Here is a 17,614-nt window from a genome sequence, read left to right as displayed (position 1 = left end):
AAAAAAAAAAAAAAAAAAAAAAAGGGAGCCTCTGCAATAGACCATGGTGTTCACTGTCACCCTGTGTATACCTGTTTATGAGAATAAACTAACTAAAATCAGTATGCCTATTTAATTTGTTTGAGTCAGCAGTTTTCTTCATCTATTTTTTCTTTTAATGTTTTGGTTTTCATTGAATGGCTCTTACCCTGTAACTATAATTGTGTTAAGTTTGCTTTCTTGTTTATAGTCTGCAAAGCCCCAGGGTATAAACAAGGACAGTAAATGCAAAATGAGAAGTTAGAGTGCTGATTTTGAAATACTGAGGGTATGGGCTTGACTATGTAGTTCATTCTTTTAGTCCTAACGAAAAGCCAGAATACCATTTCATTCTTGGTAGGAATTGGTTAAGCATCTTTCTCCTTCAAACCTGAGAAACCTCAGGATATCATTTGCCACTTAAATCATTTTTTTTTTCACTTTTGCAACTACATCTTTCCTACTTTTCAAGAATCTCCATTGGTTTACTGTTCACTTGCATGCTGAATATAATCTCCCAGTCTTTACCTTCAACATTCACCATGACTCACATTTTCTTCACAGCTCCATAGGTGTAACTGGGAATTTAGCTCCCTGGGAACAAGGGGTGCTGAGATCTGGGGAGCAAGTCTCACATCTTCACATTTGGGCTGCTGCTGCTGTTGCCAAACTCCTGCAGCATGGGCTTCTCAGGGGCTGCCATTCTGGTCTCTCTCTTATCCTTGGATGCCCTCCTTACCCACCCTTAATTATGCTACTTAACCCCTCCCTCAGATCTAGCCACCCTTCCAGTGTTTTCCCTAAGTACATTTTTCCCTCATTACACTGTGTTCCAGTAGTGACATGTAACCCTAAAACTGTTTGGTAGGCCCAGACTAAGCTCTCTCATTTTTATTCTTTGTCAAGCCTCTTGGAAGCTATCTGTTCTGCAACACATTCCAACCATAACCAGTCCCTGAAACCTCAGTATATTAACTCCCTGTTTGTCCTGTAATGTTTTGCTTGGGTGTGAAGCCTGTAAAGCAGGGAACCTATTACTTATCCAGCTGATCTCACTAAGTGGCACACTTCACTCTGATCTGAATAATAATACTTTTCAAACAAATGTCTCTTTCTTTTCTTTATGTAGGTCATTGTAGATAAAGTCTATAGAGAAGCACATAATATTGTCATATCTGTATATAATAGCAGAAGGTCATAATGAATATTATATGAGATCGCAGAAAATGGTAGGCCTAATCAATTCAGTTGCAGTTTTGTAGCTTGCTGACTTTAGATTGTGGGTGTGTCTTGGGGGTAGGGGATTCATTATCAATGTTTTCAGATATTACTTACTTCCCTTTTAGTTGTCAGAAGCATTGCAGTTTGTCCCTTTTTCAAAGGATAACTGAGACTGTAAATATGAGAACAAGAACAATGTTTAGATGCTAGAGGTATGTCTACACTGCTGTAATATAGGCATGTCTGCAGAAGAGAGATACCCAACCTAGCTTCAAATGAGCATACTCAACAACTGGCGCATAGTTTAGCCATGGCAACGTGAAGCTCACAGTGGGCTTATTTACCCTGTTTCTTAGGCAGGTTCTGCAACCTGCATTGAGCTCTGTGCTCTTGGGTCTACAGTGTACCAGCACCTGATTTAGCTACTTGAAAGCCAATTTCTCTACAATGCTGTGCAGTACTATGGCTGTAGTGTAGCCATAGACTAAGACTAAATACATGCAGGAAAGTTTATTGTACTCTCAGCCTCTACTTTACATGCATTACCTTATCCATGCTGCTTTGGTTTTTTAAATTGTCATAAATTGATGTTTGTACCATGTGAAAGGGCTGCCCACCAAGAAGGGTCTGAAAGGGAGCCAGTCACATGAAACAATCAGGAGGCCTGTAGAATGGTACAGCATGGCTGCTGGCGGCGGTCTGAAAAATCTGAGGTACGTCACTATGAATGGGAGGCAAATATTCCATCATTACTGAGGATGCATATAAGTGTAACAATGGCCATTTGCCAATCAGAAGCAATAACCTCAGCAGGATCATGGAGCTATTTACATTTAGAAAAAAACATTTCTTGTTGTTAAATTGCCCATCTGATAATTAGTTAATTCACCAGTTCGTTCATCTAGCCCGCCCTTAGAGTCCTTATCCAATGAGAAGTATTCCCACTGCTGACAAGAACTTTGGGTCAAACTCTTTAAAAAAACTGCTTCAACCCCCCCCATTCTGTTTTTACAGTAGGTGTAATTGGGAGGAATAAATGAGAAGAAAATATATGTGCAGCTTAAAAAGTAAATTTTTTTTTAATTTAATGGTAACTGCATTGGAGTACACATCTGATCTGTGGTTGCTCAGATTCCAGGCTGATTTGGTTGATATCACTGATATGTTGATGTAGAAATCTAGACTTTAACCCTGGCTGATGCCGGTAGATGAAATTGTTTTTTGACAATGAATGATTTGGGGAGCTATTCCAATAGTCGCTTCTCTTGAGATGAAGTTAATAAAGGCCTGATTCAGATTGGATAGTTAACAACCAAGCAGCAAAATTGAGCTGATGGAAGAATACAGAGCGAGGTGTTTGTGGAAATATTAAAGCTGAGTTCTTCATAAGAGCCCTTACAATTGCATCTTGAAACCTAGCTTAGGCTCACTCAAGTAGTGTAGATTGGACTTTTTTTTTTGCTCCTAGACTAAAGTTTAAAGGCCATCAGCCTAATTCTGCTTTTGGTGGCACTTGTATATCTGTACTGTTAGCCCCTAATTCTTGAGACAGCTTCTGGTGGGTAGCCAAAGTTAGAATGTGGCTTTCTCTGTTCTAACAAGGAAGAGGATTCTTTAAATGTTTGGTGGTGCCAGTTGTATTTACAGTTGATCTGGTTGAGCCATGTCAGAGAAAATCCCCACTGTCAAACAGTATCTTCTTAGAGATGTCATTTAGGTAGGTATTACAGAACAGGGCTGGCACTGGCAAGAAACTGTAGTTGAAAACCTGAGCAAATGCTAATTGGCAGTAGTTGCAGGAGGGGGAGCCTAAGTGAAGAAAGGAGGCTGGAAGGGAGGAGCATTCTCTAACAATTACAAGAGGAAACTGAGCGTAAAGACTCCCAAGTTCTCTTTTTGGCTTTGCTGCCAATTTATTGATTGATCTGGGCAAGTTGCTATTAACCTTTCTATGCCTTGGTTTATCTGCAAATAAAATATGTACCTCCTTTCCTTGTGGGGATATTGCAAGACTTGTTAAATTCAGCTCCTGAGTGGAAGCTGGATACTTAACTTGGACTCTTTGGAAAATTAATTTTGAAAATTAGAAAAGACCCTTAGGATGAAGAACACTAGAGGTATTTTTTCAAGATTTTTTTTCTTTTATTTCTTTTTTTGCAGGGGAACAGATATGAAAGAGGGGGCTGAGAGAGGCTCCTCAGAAAAAGTGAGCGAGGGATCTTTAAGCAGCTGCAACTGGGGTCTGGCAAAGAGGAAAAGAGCCTGGATCAAGAAGGGCTTTGGGATGCTGAGCTGAGAACAAATGGTAGATTTCTCTCAGGCAGAAGTGTCAGGACCTTGAAAAGTTGCTCGAAGAAAAGACCATGACAGCAGAAAATGAGAGAACAGCCTTTATGCAAAACAACCAGAAGCAAGAGGGACTAATTAGACAGCCAGCTGGCAGGGGTGCATCTAGCCAAGGGATGGTTTGTGTCATGGATTGAATGCAGATTTTAAAGCAAGGTTACAGTGCTGTTTGTTTACGCCATTGTTTTTTCCCTAGATATGTTGAAATGGGTCCTGACAAATGTTCATATTTTTCCAGCTTTTGGTTATTGGGGAATGGAGAATAATTGAAGTTTTTATGACCCATGCAGTACAGACTTCAATAAATTTGATACCACTTTCTCTAACTAATGCATACTTCTATTTTAGAAGACACACAGTTTCAAAAGACTTTTTTAATGGTCTATTCCTTGCGTATCCATTCTTTGTTCTCTCTTGGAAAATAGTTGATAGGCTGTGGATGATATCTGATTTCATATTTTATTCTAAGTTAAATCATTGCTAAATCAAACTGTGTACTGCAGTTCTTGGAGGACTGAAACAGTGGCTCAATGAAAACCATGTTTCAGAGCTCAGGGTAGTGTATTTTTGTGGGTTGAAGCAGAGACCCCAAATGGAGTGAGCCATCTTGGGTACAGAATTGAGAGCCCACCTGGCAAGTTTTAACTGGAATAGGGAGGTGAGGTTTCTTTATCATTCTAATTAGACTTGAAGGACAAATTCTAACAGAGTAAACTTGGCTTCCTTCTGTCACACCAGAGTGTACATAGATTTCAAAGTAAACCATATATATCATACAGATAATTGTATACAGCAGTTACACACTGTGGACCAATTGCATAAAATACTGAAGGACTTCTGTTGGGCTTTGGATCAGTCCTTGACCCAATATTCAACGATGTACAAGTTTTCAAGGGCCTTTTGCTTCCCTTACACATGATCTCTGCCAAACATTTCACTTGTTTAAACCAACCAAACTGCTCTGGCTTCCAGAGCCCTTTAACCTGGGTGGGAGGGGAGGAGACGGAGCAGACAAAGAGCACAGCCCAGGTGAAGTGCTGCGGGAGGGAGGGAGCACCTATGAACAGCTAATTGCTTAATTGACGAGTCATTAGGCTGTTCCCTGTTTTCCTTTTCCGCAATGGGTACTAGTCCTCCTCTCCTCCCCGACTTCCTCCCTCCCTCCTTCCTGCCTGCCATCTGCCTTCTGATTCCTGCTGGGACACTACAGGGCTTCCCTTCCCTGCTGGACTGTGCCTGCCACAAGCTAAAGGATAACTGGTAAGCTAACCTGTTACCTCTGCATGTATCAGTTAAATGATTAATTGTTTAACGTTTCACGTCCGTAGTAAAAAAACTGCTGTTTAAAAGGGCATATAACTTTGTTAAAACTTGCAGTAGTTTGCAAAAAAGGTAAAATGCATCAATTCCAGATGAACTAGGTCTGTGCTTTATATGCAAATTACTACAGGTATTTTTATTTCACAGAATCATAGAAAATGAGTTGTTGGAAGGGATCTCAGGAAGTCATCTAGTCAAACCCCTTGCTCAAAGCAGGACCATCTTCAACTAGATCATCCCAGCCAAGGCTTAATCTAGCCAGGTCTTAAAAGTGTCCAAGGATAGAGATTCCAGAATGTGTCTGGCTTACCTGTTCCAGTGCTTTACTACTATCCTAGTGAGAGAGTTTTTCCTAATATCTAGCCTATACTTTCCTTGCTGTGACTTGAGACTCTTGTTTCTTGTTTGGTCATCTGTTACCACTGAGAGCAATTGAGCTCAGGGGTGGGCAGTTATTTGGGTTGGAGGGCAACTTAACAAGTTTTGGTGAGCTGCTTGGGGCCACATGCATGCATGCTGCATGCGTACACACATACATGCACACACCCACATATGCATGTGTGCACACCCCAGCCCTGGCCCACCTACCCCCTCCTCCCCACCCAGAGATGGCAGCTGGATCTGCAACTTGGGGGATGGAGCCTGGCTGCAGGACTCCATGCTGTCCTGCTGCATCAACAAGGCTCCTGGCTCATGCATCCCCACAGCCCTCCACCCCATGCTGCAGCTCCCAGGAGCCGTGAAAGTGGGGTAGGTGGGACTGGACAGTGCAGAGGCCTGTGGCCAGACTACATCCCCCATGGGCATGGGCTGGACCAGCCGCGCTTGGGTCGCATGGCTACTGGGCAGAAGCAGCCCTGCTTGCTTGCCTGCCTGGCACTGCATGACTGCCAGAGCCAGAGCTGTCAGGGCTTGAGTGCGCTTGCTCGGGGGCTGCCGCACAGTGCTGGGTGGGCAGGGTTGTTTCTGCTCAGCAGCCCCTGCCTCTGCTGGTGGACTGCACAGGTGGCAGCTCTGACTGGCCTCTGCTGGTGCTGTGCTGTGCTGTGCTGGGTGGGTGCACGGGGCTCCTTCTACCCAGCGTTCTCTGCGGAGCTTGGGAGATGGACTCCAGCCCTGCAGGCCCTGAGCAGGCTGGACTCCTCCTACCAGGCTACCATGCGCTGCCACTTCTGCCCAGCGTCTCCCACGGCTCCAGCAGAGGTGGGAGCTGGTGCTGTTACCCGCACTGCCCTCCAGCAGAGGCAGGGGTCTGTGTGTGGCTCAGCCAGGGCCTGCCATGCAGCCTTGCTGCTTGCTTGTGGGCCGGAGGCAGGCAGCAACACTGCATGGTAGGTCCTGGGCCCTTCATATCCCTTGTTAGCTGCAACTCCAGTTGCACTTTGACCTTCCTGACTTCATCCCTGTATGCCCAAGCAATACTCTGATACTCCTCCCTTGCTGTTTGTCCAAGTTTCTACTTCTTATAAGCTTCCTTTTTGTGACTTAGCTCATTGAAGAGTTCCCTGCTAAGCCAAGCTGGTTTTCTGCCATACATGCTAGTCTTCCTATGCATTGGGATGGTTTGTTCCCGAGTCTTCAGTAAGGTTTCTTTAAAATACAACCAGCTCTCCTGGATTCCCTTCTCCCTCACACCGTCCTCCTAGGGGATCCTGCCCATCAATTCCCAGAGGGAAAATTTCCAGAGTCGTAGTCTGCTTTTCTGAAGGCCAGGGTCCTTACTCTGCTCCTCTCCTTCCTTCGTTTCCTCAGGATCCTGAACTCAGTCATCTCATGGTCACTGCTGCCCAAGTTGCCATCTGCTACTACATTCCCCACCAATTCATCTGTGATTGTGAGCAGCAAGGCAAGAAGAGCATGGCCCCTAGTTGGCCGCTGCAGCATTTGCACCAGGAAGTTGTCTCTTACACTCTCCAGAAACTTCGTGGATTGCCTGCACACTACTGTATTGCCCTCCCAGCAGATACCAGGGTGATTGAAGTCCCCCATGAAAACTGGGGCCTGTGATCTGGAAACTTCTGCTAGTTTTCTGAAGAAGGCTTCGTCCACCTCATCCTCCTCATCTGGTGGTCTATAGCAGGCCCCCACCACAACATCACCCTTGTTGCTCTCCCTTCTGATCCTAAACCAGAGACTTTCAACAGGCCTGTTTCCAGTTTCATACTGGAGCTTTGAGCAACCATGCAGCTCTTTTACATAAAGCACAACTCCTTTTTCTCTTCTTCCCTGCCTGTCCTTCCTGAAGTTTATACCCATCCATGACAGTGCTCCAGTCACGTGAGCTCCCACCAAGTCTTTGTTATTCCAATCATGTCATAGCTCCATAATTGTGGAAGGACTTCCAATTCTTGCTCATATCCTAGGCCCTGTGCATTCATGTACAGACAGGCACCTGAGATGACTAGCCAATTGTCCTACTTTCTCAGGAAGAATGAGAAGGCTTCCACTGTAGCACCTTCCTGTTTATGCTTCCTCCAGGTCACCCACTTCCCCACTTTTCTTAGGGCTTTGGTCTCCACCCTTCAGCAAACCCAGCTTAAAGCCCTTCTCACTATGTTAGTGAGTTTGTCTGCAAAGATGCTCTTCCCTCTCTTCATCAGATGGATTCTGTCTCTTTCTAGCAATCCTTCTTGGAGCAACATCCCATAGTTGAAGAAGCCAAAGCTCTGCTGGTAACACCGTACATGCAACCATGCATTAATCTTCAGGATGTGCCCCCTCCTGCCAGGACTCTTCCCCATGACTGGAAGGATTGAGGAGAACACTATTTGAGCCACTGTCCCTTTCACCCTTGCACCCAGAGCCCCATACTCGCTTTTGATTTGCTCAGGGTCACCCCAGCAGCATCACTGGAAGAGCAGCATGGGGTGGTAGTCAGAAGTCCAGATGCATCTCGGTAATAACTCCATGACATCTTGGATCCAGGCTCCAGGCAAGCAATAGACTTCCTGAGACAACAGGTCAGGCCAGCAGATGGATGCCTCTGTTCTCCGCAGAAAGAAGTCTGCGGAGGACAGGCCAACCGTCACCACCCATCACTTCCTTTTGGTGGCAATGGTCTCAATCCTTCCAAATTTGAGGATGCCTGGTCTGGCTTCTTCCACCAATGTAATGTGCTTTCTTCACTGTTGCTAGAGCTCCGTATCTGTTCTCCAGGCAAACTGCTGCAGCTGGAGATGAAGACTTCTGCTTGCTGCCAAAGGTCACAAGCTTCCAGCTTCCACCTTCCTGGGAGTCCATGTCCTCTTTCTTCTTTAGCTCTGCCTTTGGAAGTCCTTCTTCCATGGTCCTAGAGGTTTTCTTCAGCATTGAATCAATTAAATCCTTATGGTGGAGGATGCTTTGGAACCTTGCCATCTCTTCCTATAGCTCTCTTGCCTGCTCCCTGCTAGCTTGTGCCTACTCTCTGCTAGATGCCCCAACGGCAGATCGGGGCAGGGGGCTGGGACCTACCCCACCCCTGCAGCTCTTTCCAAGCCCCATGCCTTGATCACCCAATTAGGGCATGGGGCTGGGACTTAAAGCAGTGACTCCCAACCTCAGGGCTTGACCCAAATCAGGGTCATGGGGGGTCTGCCCCTTGCTTTGCCCTCCTGCCTGTGGGGCTCTCCTGGTGTACAGTTTGAGCAGCACTCGCCACTGCTGCCCCCGCAAGCCTGGCCCAGGCTCTGCTAATACCACCAGGCATGAGTGAGTTGGTGGCAAGAGTGGGGGTTGCAACCGGGATTTAGGGTCGCAGCAAAAAAAGGTTGGGAGCCACTGGTTTAAAGAGTGATGCTGAAATTAACTTGATTTATGAACCACTTGCGCACCTCCTTTTCATGGTTTGGAAAGTTACTTGAAATTATTTTTGAAAGTAAGTAGTACAATGTTAAAAATATACATCTGCAGTTCTGAATACATAGGAAAAGGAGGAATGGTACTGTCATGTATTTCTACTGTTGTCTTTGTACATGACTTGTATTTCTTATATAAATGTAATCCTTTTAAACTGGATTCAATAATGTAAAACACCTTAAGGGAAATATGTAATTTTAGTAAATTGGTTGTGTCTAAATAGGTGGTATTTACTTTTTATTTCCCAGTTTTGAGGCTTTCCCTATGTGCCCAGTGAGGGAATGAATGAGGCTTATACTCTTGGTTTGTGGGTGGATAGGGTACTTTAGATGAAGTGCTCTTTGAAGTTAAATGTTGTTGTTATTGAGGGAGGACACTTTCTATCATAGCATTGTAACCACTTTACTTGTACTTACTGATGTGTGAAGCCTCTGAAGACCAAAGTGTTGTTCACCCTGGTCCTGCCACAAGCCCGTTAGGGGCTCTCAACCTCCTGGCAGCTCCAATATCTATGGAACACTTACCAGGGTGGAAGTTAATATGCTTCCCCGTTGGCTTTTGGAGGCCTGTCAGGTTTTCTAGCTCCTCTCTCCTAAGTCTACGAGGGCTTGTAGACTCCTGCCAAGAGCTGTAGAAAGCTCCCACCTTTCCTGAGCCTTAGGAGTCTGTAGCAGGAATTTTCTTCTGAAGGCAGTGGGAGGCTTTCCATTCACTTCAATGGGTTTTGGACCGGTCATGGAGAGGTGGTGTGGAACATTAACCTATCAGTGATTCACTGTCAGTTATTTCTAAGTAATAAAGAATGTACTGGACATACTTCTCCCTTGAATTTTACTACTGTATTTGAACTCAGAGGGTTCTTCAAAGGGAGTTTTTGGAAATGTCTGTTAATCCTGTCAATTAAAAAAAATGTATTCTGAATGCCAGGTAACTTCCTGAAGATTTATGACGAATAGCTTCATATAAATCAGACACTACCACTGGCTACTGGTACACTGCCTGAAATTCTTGGCCCTGGCTCAGGGAATTATGGCACGTTTTCCATTGTGTTATTAAGGCAACTAAATTATTCCAGTCCTGTTGTCTATAGCCGAGGAGAAATGCAGAAAAAACATTTCTTCCCACACACTTCGACATGAGAAACAAAGTGTAGAACTTCTTTCAACTCTTAACTGCTTGGCCAAGTGCAAAGAAAGGATCTGATACTGAGTAGTTACAAATCCATCATAAAACTTCCATTGACTGAACTGAGGGTGCAGAATCTGGCCCAGAGCCCATATAAACACGGTATCTTCCATGAGTGTTGATTCCTTATATCAGAACTTTATATTTTAAAAAGGAAGGAGAGCTTACCTCCTAGGCCTACGGACAGATCTTGCTCCCACTGAAATCAAAATGGAATTTACCACTGATTTCAGTGGGAGATGGATTAAATTCTGCCTGCCTTATGTCCAGATGTTGAAGCCCTTACATGTGTTCAGTACTGTACACCATGCTTGGTCCCACCGAAAGGCATGAGACTACTCGAGGAGTAAACTATTACACAACCTAAGTAGAGCCTCCAACTCCATTGGTGGGTGAAGTAGATGATCTTGGGCCTGATTCTCATCTCCTTTATATCAGTTAGTGATGCAGAATTGGAGTGAGAGATACAAGAATTATGTCTAGTGAGTTTTGAGGCATGTGTGTGTGCATGTGTATGAGAGCGAATTCATATTATTATATAATAATATAGTAGTTGATTTATATATAGTTGATTTATCTCTGTGCTGCAGCTACTGTAGCCAAATAATGGTTATAAAAATAAGCAGGAGAAAAATGAGAGTACCACATCTTCATTGTTGAAGCTGGCACATCTTTTATTACAGGAAATACCTGTGCAAACTGAACTCTCTTAACTATGGCTCTGATCCAGCTCTAACTGAAGTCAATAGAAATGCTCCTATTAACTCTGTGGGGCTTGGACGAGGCCTAACGTCTCCACCCTTTGCACTCCTCCCCATTCCATAATATTTAATCATGGTGACGTGACATATTAAACTTTAGGTTGAAAGCAAATAACTTCCCGTGGCATTATATTTTCCTTAGGGTTTTTTCCCCCTGTTGAGGTGATACCAGGATATCTTTAAAGGTTGCCGATGTGAGCAGGGTACTGTAGGGTTGTAACAGTAGCTGTACTTGTGCCTTGGTGGGTAGTTGAGGTGCTGCTTTCTTTCCCTTTTGTCAAAATATTGGTAATATATACTTATTGTTTGTCTCGATGAATAATAGAGTGATATAAAACCTCAGGCAAGATTAATTTGCTATACAAATGAACATAAAGTTTTATGTACTTGACCTTGCTAGTGGACATCCATTTTATTCTCTTTCAGATCCATGCTTTTTTGTAATCCATATATTTTCAAATGGAATGAAAATTTAAACTAGCATATCAGAATTATACCCATACTTAAAACAGATGTATGATATTATTTGCTGTGTGAAGACTGAAGAGAAACAAGTGGAAAATAATAACTATCCCAAGGCACAAATTCATGAGGGATTACCATATTGTAAAGTAATTTATTGACAATGATCATGTACTCGCTTACTAGAAGATGCTGCTTGTAGTGATTGGCAGCCACACAGGAGAGGGTGCCTGACATGATGCAGATGTTGAAAGTCTGACTTTGTTGAAATCAATGAACGTTTTCCCACTGATGTCTACAAGGCCATGATTTCACCCTGACTTTTTCTGTGACCTTGGACAAGTCATGTAACCCCATATTACAGGCTAGGAAACAGAGGCAGAGGACTAATCAACAAGATGAGTTTAAATACTTATGAGTTAATGCTTGTTGATATTCCTGATGTGTTAAGTATGAGTAAATATTTTTCAGTGGTTTATGAAGATCCAAAACATGAAAACTGTGTATACTTAAAGAAGGATTTTTAGTTCAAAACTGGAATTAATTTTAAAATTATATCTTGAAGAATGAGGCATGAAATTTTATGGGATTTCTCTCTCATTTTTTGATTCATTTTGATGTGTTCAGGATGATTGCTTTCAGCTGTCTCCCTCTACATACTTTCATCCATATTCTTGAAGGTCCATCTTGTATCCCTCTACTTTTCAGCTGAAGCAGGCCTTTCATGCCACTCTATAATAGGCCAGGGCATTGGACATTATTTTACAAAGTGCAACTGTATTCCTTACCCTGGCATTTAGCGTTCATAGCCTTTGCAGCATAAGTAATGCAAAGTTGGGACCAGGGTCTCTTGCAAGGTAGCACTGAGCACTGCCACCTGGCAGCTAGTGTGATGTTGGAAACGTGAGAGACAGAACTACTTATAAAGTCCTTTTCTCTCTTATTGTTTGTACAAGTACAGCTGAGTGTGTCTATGGGTATGTACAGCTGTTTGCTTTACCTGGTCTGTGTTCATGCTGCTTATTTTAAGCTGCCTACATGTAGACCAGGAGCAGCATGTACAGCTGTTCACCGCTGCTAGGAGCCATGTGGGGAACCTGTAAGTAAGTTGGGGGTTAGAGTCTGCAAGGCAGGAGGGCTTGGAAGGTCTGGGAAGGGTTGATGGGATTTGGGCTGGCAGGTCTGTGGTGGTGGGGATTGGCCAGTCATGGGGCAGGCCAGAGGGCTAAAAATGGCCCAGTCAGGTTTAGGGGGTGAGAATAGCATACCTCCAGGGCTGGTTAGGCTGATTTAAACCCTGGTTAGGTTGATCTAAATGTAACGCCTGTATGTACCCCCTGACTTCACTCCTATAGGGGTAGCCTTTACATTTAGTCAAGATAGCAAAGTTATCTCAGGATTGCATCATACTCTGTGTCCTGTTGTGGTACTTGCAGTTGGCTAGGACACCCCTGTTTCCTGTCCCCAATAGTCAACTTCACTAGGCAGGTTGTGGAGCATTCTCAGTTGGCTTCCCCTTCGCTCTGAAATAGGCTCCCTTTTGTAGTCTGCCAAAACTTGAATTTGATAACTTGGAGATGCATATGCATATGGTATGGTATTTAGCTCCCTTAATGAAAGTATATAACAACTTCTCAGAATACTTCTCTTTATACATGGGCTTTTATGTGGATTACATTGAATAATTTGAATATTCACTACCAGCCTCTTGCTATTTAAATGAAATATTTCAACAATATGGATATGTAGTTCCAACTCTCTAGCCCCAAATTAATACCACAGGTGGGAAAAACACAGACCTTCCAGCTGGCTAAGGAAGAAGAAAGCAAGCATTTAAAAGTAATTGCCTCCCATTATGCTACATTGACAACTGATATTTTTGTGGTAACTAGCTCCAGATATTTGTTAAACCATATTAATACATTTTAATTTGTAGGTTTTTTCCCCTACAGGTACAGATGAGTTATAAAGATTCAGTCCTTTTGCTCTGCAGGTGCTTATTTATCAGGAAATTGCTGAGCTCTTTTGAAGAATTTCATTAAGCAAAGCTTTATGCCATAATCATAATGAAGACAAATCTCTGGCAAATACAACAGACATTTTGACTGTGAAAAGATGATAGTAAAATGTAAGCTGGCTCTGCATTCTTGCAGCTTCCATACTGTATAAATAGGTAGAGAGCTATAGGCAGATAATATGGGTTTTCTTGCTGAGAGACGGTGTGAAAGAAATACTTAATAGGACCACACCTAACTTAAAGATGAAAATCAAGTATTTATTAAAGTTATGGGCAGCTTACAAGCCGTCTGGATATCTGTAGCTAATTCCTTTCTCCCAAATAAAGGCCTAGAGAAGTTTTGAACCAAGGGCAAAAATGTTTGGTAGCATTTAAAAAGCATAAAGGGGAAAAGACAAGGTCTGAGCATTTTACTTAACTTGGCTACTAATTCCAGGTCTGACCATTTCACTTAACTTGGCTACTAATTCCAACATTCTTGATGAGAAAAATGACTGGGTGTGAGGAGTTGGGGAGTTCAGCCATATGTAAAGATTACTGAGTTGGGACCTGACCCAGGGCCCGCTGAAGTCAATTTACATCTTTCCATTGACTTCATTAGACTTTAAACGTTGGGTAACAGTGGCTGTCTCTCTTCCCACGAGAGGCCCCAGAAGTGAGCAGAGTTCAAGTTTGTGTCTGGTGAACCAGTTTGGTCAGCTGCATGGGTTCAGCATACACCATCAGTTCCTGCTGGGAGCCCTCTCTGTAAATTAAGAGTTTCTGCCTCCTGCAAGAAGGGAGATTTCATTTAAAAGCCATTGCATGAGGTTTGCTGACTATGACTCCTAGGTCATATCTGGGGCCAGCCTTTTGTTATCTTCTCTTATTGCTAATCTGCTCTGAGGAGAAGGAAAGGCTTCTGCCAGCCCCCAAGTAATGATGGATGATCCTCTGAATGACTGATCCCCAATCTGTCTCTCACAAGTAACATGTTGCCCACAAAATTGTCTAGTGTTGCTAGCAGCTACAGGAAATTTTGCTTCCCACAGATATATGTCACTTTGGGTTAACAGGGAGAGCAATTTAGGATGCTACTTGCACTGTATGACGTGCTCAATATTGTTGCCCATTAGCCAGAGAAGGTTGGAGACGACCACTCAAAGTGGACTTTTGAATTATTGTGCCATTGCCTTGCCTTTGTCTCCACTTTCTGCTCCATTCCCTTTTCCCCTTTTCTTTTTTTTTTCCAGCTTTACCATCTTCTCACTCCCTTCTGAACCAAATTCTCCTCCATACAACCCTATTTTCATCTCACTTAAGGTTATCAATAATAGACTAGTAAAGCGAGCAAATTGCTGTCTTGCATCCATGCATGCTTATCAGGGGTGACCACCAGTATCTGGGGTAACATTTGTTCACCAGAGTGCCCCAGGGGATGACGAGGTCAAATGGTTATAAACTACTGCAAGACCGTTTCAGGCTGGACATAAGGAAGAATTTCTTTACTGTCCGAGCCTGCCATGGGAGGTGGTTCAAGCACCTACAATGAACACCTTCAGGAGCAAATTGGATGCTTATCTTGCTGGGATCCTATGACCTCAGCTGACTTCCAGCCCCTCGGGCAGGGGGCTGGACTCGATCTTCCGAGGTCCCTTCCAGCCCTAATGTCTATGAAATCTATGAAATAATCATCCAACTTCTACCTCGCCCGCTGCAACCCCTTCTCTTTTTTACCTCTTGTAACCAATGGGATCTTATGGACCCTCCTGGGTGATGGGGAAACCTCAGCCACATTAATGACAATGTAAGCGCTCAGTGGGAATTCAGGACTTGAATGTTTATAGTTCTGCGTGACAGGACCATAAATTAGCCCTGAGTAATGTATATTATCTTTTAGCAACTGATCTTTGAAAGTGAATTGTGCAGTGACACCTGTAGGAAACAGCTACTTAAGGGACCAAGAAAAAGCAGGTGGCTTTTTAATAAAGGTTACAAGGTGACTGAGAATGGTGGAGGGGAATCCCATAAACCACATTGCACTTATTTTCATATAAAAATATTTTATTGTTCATAAAACACTTCAAATCAGTCTCCTGCTACCCTTCGGCTGATGTGCACAATTCCAGTGACTCAAAGCTATAATAAACCTGTTTTAATTGGCCGGCTAATCTGGTTTATAGCTCCTTTGGCTTGCCAGAGTAGTGGAAAGCAGCCAGAAAGCTGAGGTCAGTCCCATATGAACACTTAAAAGGTTGTTCTTTATCTTGGTTGCACACTAGATAGGTGAAAATTAAGGAATGTATGTGATATATGCTAAACTATTATCTGGTTTGTCATTAAAAAACATTTCAAGTGACACATGCAATCTTGCAGAGAGCCCTGTGTACACGCTGTGTTTATACTGTATTCCACATGATCAGCAAAATCCAAATCTCTTTATGCAGTCTGTTAGGAGAACCCTCTGGCAAGGTCTGGTTTTATCAAATAAGGGATTTCCATAATAGAGATAATTTAACATTGTAACTTTGTAAGCCTGGGCATATGGCATACTTAGAATGGTGTAATTTGTGTTAGTTTTTGTATTCTAAGATCCACTGCAGGGTAGAAGAGCAGCTATCCCAGAGTAGCTGCATGTAATGGGTTGCTATTACTGTGCCTCACTACTATGGGGCAAGGGAGCAGGTCATAGTTTTGTCTTGAGCAAATGGCTGTCCTAGAATAGCTGAAGACACATGGCACGTATACCAGAGTAGTGTATACCAGGGTACTTTTCCCAGGGTAATGCTACACTGGATTCAAATAAGTAGGTTTACACTGGTATAGGGTTGTACATATTGTGTCTGATTCTTTTTCATACCAACAAAAGCTGATTACATCTAGGTAATTATCACCTGTCCAAATTCTATGATATTTGGAGGTGGTTGCTTAGGGAAGATTTTTTCATAATAAAGGTAACAACAATAGTTACATTTTTAGAACTACTGGCAGCACCTTGCCACTCAGCTTCAAAACTGTTAATCCTTGTATGTGAAAGGGTCTCCTCTTAGATGTTTTCATTCAGAAAAGCATTTAAAATTGTGCTTGACTTTCTGCATTCCAATTTTCATTGTTAAATCTAGGTACAGATTTAAACAAAGTGCCTTTTTAAAATAAAGTTGCGTTTTTCATATATAAAAATGCCAAAACAAAACAGTCCAACGTTTTTTTTCTTGTTGGCCAAACAATTTAATAAATACAATGCTAATTTGTATATAGGTGTCATTGACACACTTCTTTTTGAGGGGTTAAATATTTGAAAAAAAAATTGCCCAGCATTAGGGTGTCAATTAATCACTGTTAACATGGGTGATTAATGCAAGAACCAATTAACGTGTTAATTTTTTAATGCATTAATCACGCATGTGGTTTTGGAGCCTGCTCCTGGGCTCTTCTCTGCCACCGTCACTACTGCCTCTGGGCTGCCCAGTGGAGCAGTGGTGGCAGTGCAGAGCAGCTACAGGGCAGCCTGAGCACAAGCTCCAAGCTGCTGCAGCAGGAAGGGGGGGAGCCACACAGACACACTGACACTGTCTAGAGGTGCACTGATTATATGCATGCATCCAGGAATGCAGCCTGGCAGCGTGTGGAGCAGTGCCCAGCAGGTAAGTATGTAGCAGGGGAGGGGGAAGGGAAGGGGCAAGGGGAGAGGGAACAGGCGGGTTGGGGGCAGATCAAGACCCCCACAGTGAAGGAGGGAGTGGAGCAGGGGCAGGGGCTGGGGTGAATGGGACTCTGGGGCGGGGGCAGGTCATGTGATGGAGCTGCAGGAGGCTCGTCCAAGGGTGTGGGACAGGGCGGTTCCCTGCTGCTGTGCGCACCCCTGGGGGAGGCATGGGGAGCATGTGCCCCCTGGATTTGTGTGTGGGGCAGAGGCAGGCTGCCTGCTGTGCACTGGGGCCCTACGCCCTGTTGCTTTGCCCCGGGAGCCATGTGATGATATGTTGTGCCTCCTGCCATGGGGCAGGCCGAGGGTGTGGCGTAGCCAATGTGCAGCTCCCAGGGCAAAGGCAGCAGGGTGCAGAGCCGCCGCCCACCTCTTTCCTGTGCACAGATCTGAGGGCACATGCCCCCATGTCTCCCTCTGGGGTGTGCGCAGCAGCAGGGAGTTGGCCCCCCATGCCCCTGGAGAAGTTTCCCATGGCTCTTGTCCCATGACCCATTCTGGCCCTGGGCTCCTATTCGGCCCTGCCTCTGCCCTACTCCCTCCCTTACTGTGGGGACCTTGATCTGCCCCGCCACCCCTTTGCTCTCCCCCTCACCCCTGCCTCTACCACTTCCCCTTCATACTCTCTCTCCCCCCTACCCCTTCCCACATACAGCTGACTGTTTTATAAAAGGTTTTTCTGAGATGATTATATCATCTGTAAGAAAGGTGATACCATATAGACAAAAATGAGTATCACACCAGCTGTCTAGGGAAGCACTG

At 44.0% G+C, this 17,614-nt stretch overlaps 1 protein-coding gene across 3 annotated transcripts in view; it reads left to right on the top strand.

The window, feature by feature from the left end:
- FNDC1 (fibronectin type III domain containing 1) overlaps window positions 1–17,614 on the top strand; it is a 136,109-nt gene that overhangs the window by 30,733 nt on the left and 87,762 nt on the right. The window contains exon 1 of one of the 3 annotated variants that reach the window (XM_019527051.1): window positions 14,053–14,133. The exons of the other annotated variants lie outside the window; for them this stretch is intronic. The gene's annotated coding sequence lies outside the window, so the exon portion shown is untranslated. Of the gene's footprint in view, window positions 1–14,052; window positions 14,134–17,614 lie in introns of those variants that run through there. 3 annotated transcript variants of the gene reach the window in all.

The sequence above is a fragment of the Gavialis gangeticus genome, unplaced genomic scaffold, assembly GCF_001723915.1.
Source record: "Gavialis gangeticus isolate Ggan-Ray unplaced genomic scaffold, GavGan_comp1, whole genome shotgun sequence".
In the NCBI taxonomy this organism is placed as follows: domain Eukaryota; kingdom Metazoa; phylum Chordata; order Crocodylia; family Gavialidae; genus Gavialis; species Gavialis gangeticus.
This window is presented reverse-complemented; position numbering and strand designations above follow the sequence as displayed.